The 4303-nt window shown below is 33.2% G+C and overlaps 1 long non-coding RNA gene across 1 annotated transcript; it reads left to right on the top strand.

Annotated features, from left to right (window-relative positions):
- The first annotated feature begins 1755 nt into the window (after window positions 1–1755).
- LOC111087056 lies at window positions 1756–3595 on the top strand. Its single transcript, XR_002611776.1, has 3 exons — window positions 1756–2002; window positions 2629–2795; window positions 3388–3595. It is a non-coding gene; the product is annotated as an uncharacterized LOC111087056 (long non-coding RNA).
- The last annotated feature ends 708 nt before the right edge of the window (window positions 3596–4303 follow it).

Below are 4303 nucleotides of genomic sequence, written 5' to 3'. Positions count from 1 at the left end.
CTTTCACTGTAATTTATCTTTTATTATCTAGGGAGCATTATAAATAGTTATGTTTTGAAAAGAAAAAACTACTATTGTTATAAATAACACATTCAATTGAACTAAACTATGCATGCCTATTTAAATATATTTACACATGGTTTGTGTATATCGTATATATATATATATACATATATATTATTCATACCTTCGGTGTATAGGATGCAAGCAGATTTTGACAACAAATTTTGGGGCAAAAAAGTGCGTCTTATACACCGAAAAATACAGTACTTAATATTTCTTTTTGTTAAATTCATCCAAAATTCCGAAAAAAAGTATCATTTTCAGCGCCTTCAGAAGGCAAGAAAACAATAATATATACTGTGGTTTAATTAAAATTTCTGTGTAATCTTGACAATTTAAATCGAATCATCTAGGTTCTGACGATTTTGAGCTTCATTAAAAATTGTAAATCGTTTTGAAAATCTAATTTATTTTCAGGCACAATGTGTTAATATATTAAGAGTGAATAACACAAGAACAACGTTTTTTGAAAGGTAAACTCTTTGTTATTAGCTACAGCTGAATAGTTTAGGGTAACACAGTTACCATCATCTGTGCTAGTGCCATTATTTTACCTTTTATTGTGCCAAAAAAAAAACACGTCGTTTTCGTGTTATTTACTCTTAATTTGAAAATCTAAATCGAATCCTCTGGGTTCTGACGATCTTGATTTTATTATTCATGGTTTTATCCTCCGAGGAATATGGCATACAAATATAATGGTTTTATAAAGAATGGGGAAGTATATGAAGAAATGGAACATCTCTCTTTAATTCATTTGTGATTTTATAAGAGAGTGATAATTAGTTGACAACCAGGCCACTTTGGACAATACATCGGATTTTTAAAAAAATTTTGTCAACTCTCTCACCAGTCTGTCTGAAAAGACAACCCCTTGCCATCGTTTATGTGTGGGTGGCTGTAATAAAATACTACATTCATCTCGCCGTTAAACTTAACATACCAGCTCTTGAAATATTTCTTACAAAAGGTACCTTTTTTTTGCTAGTGTGTAGGAGTGGTCTTTGAAATAAATTTATGGGATCCAAAAGATCCTCACCGGTATTCAATAGCAAAACAGCGATTTCGTGCCGTTTTATATCGCCTGAAAGAAATTCAAGAGCTACCACAAAAAAGCGACAAACTTTATAAACGGTATAGAATAGCAACACCTGAAATAGGTAGGGCCAAACTTATCGGCAATATATATATATATATATGTTTCTACTGTCATTATTTTCGTTAACGTTAAGCCTATCAGTTGTTTACAGTGTTGAGTGAAATAGTTACGTAAGTGTTAGGTATATGGAACATAAAGACAACTTTTAATTAACTTGTAACACTGCATCTTTAACAAGATTGTTTGCTTGAATTGTATTATCGAATATTTAGATTTTTATTAAGTTATGACTCAGAACTTTACACTGCTGCATCTTTTAAGTTTTATAATGTGCCTTAGGTAAAAGACTGAGTACTTATGACAAGTTTTATTACTATGTAATGTTGAATTTATTAGAATTAGTATCTATGGTATGTGTAATGACTGTTTGGTTTAGGTATTATTGATTTATTTATTTTTGTGAGCGAATATTATTTTATTGTTTTGTTTTTGTTATAATAACAGTTAAAAGCAGATGATTGTAGGAAGTTTTGTTAATAATTCATTGATGTTGAGAATATCGAACGTCACGTGCAATATATTGACGTCGAGAATATAGAAGTCGGACAGACGATTAGGTAATAAAGATATATAGCGTGAGACGAGCGGGAAGCAGCAAACAGACAGATAATAGCGAAAGGAAATATAGTTGGCGTGAAGTTAAGTACCTCAGAAGTGATAGACCTAACGACTGACGTGGTTCTAAAGTAATTGAATCAGCCTGAGTGCACTTTGACAAAAGGAACAGAGGATCTTCAGAAGAAAGAAGACCTAACGATTACGGTGACTCGCGCCACCATTGTAAGTGAATCACAGAGAATACAAGTACGATAGAAATAGAGAATAGTTTGGTTTGTGAACTGAAATTCTAAAGACAAGAAGGGGAGAACTACATATATAGTATTTATGATATGCCCATAGTATCTATAGTGTTGAAGAATTTATTATACATACATTAACTTGTTCTGAATATATATATATATATTATTTTGAAAATAAGTGAAGTGCGTGCTGTTTATTCGTCGCAGAATTTATCGCTAACAAGTCACAGACACCTACTATAGAAGAATCCTAAGCCCAACAACAACATAGTATATATTTATACTATTAAGAAATATAACTAAAAGCCTTTTTATTTTGACAATTGGCGAAGAACAGATTTTTATATTTTGACGGTATGCGGCTTTTAGTTTGTTTTTAGAGCAAAGCCACATTGGGCTATCTTTTGTGTCCACTGCGAGGAATCGAACCCCGAATTTTTGCGTTGTATATCCGTAGACTTACTGCTGTTCATCGGTGGGGGGATCTTCTCAAATGAGGAGAATTGTTGTGTTGCACTGTCTTTCCTTTATATTGAAATTAACAAAAACAATTAATTTGTACATATTACAGACTTCCTAAAGTACAAAGGTTTTATTTTTTGACAGAAGTGGCAAAAGTACCTCAAAGATCTGTCTCAAACATGGATCCACAACTTCCGTATTTCTTGAACGACTACTTGTTATCAAACAACTATGATCTTGAATGTCTTAAGCCGGAAGATGTCCTGCTAACCATAAACGATACCGATTCCCTAGAATGTACTTACTCGGAAGTAAGTGTGGAAGTAATTAACAAGTGTGTTGTCATTGTAACAAAAAAGCATTTAACCAAAAATCGTGAAAAGAACTCTCGAAAATAATTCTTGAATGTAGCCATCTTCCGTGATGTTAATTAGTATTATAAAATGTCAAAATTTATATCGTCTTTCTTGATAACACGTGACTTTAATATATATATATATGCCACTTAAGATTATGCATCTTTTAACTTGAATTGTGAAACACTGGGAACTAGACTAAAATTAATTGCATCATTAAACGTTTGACATTTCTGTTAATCATTTATTTCTCTTGTCATTTTAAACTGACGCTCTCGGGCTAACAAAACATTAAATATGGACCATATAGTAGTGTAAGGCTAAATATTAACGAACTTATTTGCTTCGTTTCGGACACTTAACTGCATGGGTTTGTAAAGTTTATACAAATTACACCTTCAACTGACATGAAACGTCTGTCTTCCTTGTTGTTCTCCTTTTTAGCATGAAAATAAACCATTATGTGAGTCAAGCTTATGTTATGATGTTGTTAAGCACAGAGCTGCTCAATGAATGCATCAAAATTAAGGAGGTTTTCTGCTTTCAGGTTCCCAAAGATGACTTCTCTAAAAATTTCGGTCTGCTTCCAATTCCGATGTGCAATTTTACGGATGATGAAGAAATAGAAGCCTTTACCAGACTGATGATTACTACACAATTACTGAAAAGCCTTTCAGCTGTTTTTCATATTATCGTTAATAAGGTTTTATGTATTGGAATTTTGTTTAGCCATCTAACTAGTGGCCATGTTTTCTTTTTTATACTCACAACTATGTATGTCATGTTTTAGGAATTCCAAAATACTTATTATTTTCAACAAATGTGTGATTTCAAATCATATTGTTCTTCAAGTTATTATATTTAAAAAAACATTCAACAACGTGGATTTTCTTTTTGAATTTCGTGCAAAGCTACACGAGGGCTATCTGCGCTAGCCGTCCCTAATTTATCAGTGTAAGACTAGAGGGAAGACAGCTAGTCATCACCACCCACCGCCAACTCTTTTACCAACTAATAGTGGGGTTGACCGTCACATTATAACGACCCGACGGTTGAAAGGGACAAGCATGTTTGGTGTGACGGGGATTCGAACCCGCGACCCGCAGATTGCGAGTCGAGCGCCCTAACCACCTGGCCATGTCGGGCTCAACTACATGGAACAAAATATGTCGAATTTAACAGAAATGATTGGCTTGATTTTAAGCTAATTAAAAATTTTCAAGCAAAAAATAACTTAAAAGGATAAGTTTTTTAGACCAAAAAATAACAGCTAGTGACAGGTAATTTGAGGGGGGAAATCTTGTTTTTTCGTGTAATTTTACACTATGTTACCAAACCCCACACCATGAACAGCTAAAAAATGAATTTTTCGAGCAATGTCGCCTTCAATCGTGTTCAGCTATTTCAACGCCATCTGATAGAGCTCTAAATGTGAAGAACGGCAGATCACTTTAGTTTTACAA

Source organism: Limulus polyphemus, unplaced genomic scaffold (assembly GCF_000517525.1).
Source record: "Limulus polyphemus unplaced genomic scaffold, Limulus_polyphemus-2.1.2 Scaffold1691, whole genome shotgun sequence".
Lineage (NCBI taxonomy): Eukaryota > Metazoa > Arthropoda > Merostomata > Xiphosura > Limulidae > Limulus > Limulus polyphemus.
The sequence above is the reverse complement of the archived record's forward strand: the minus strand, read 5'-3'. Positions and strand labels throughout refer to the sequence as shown.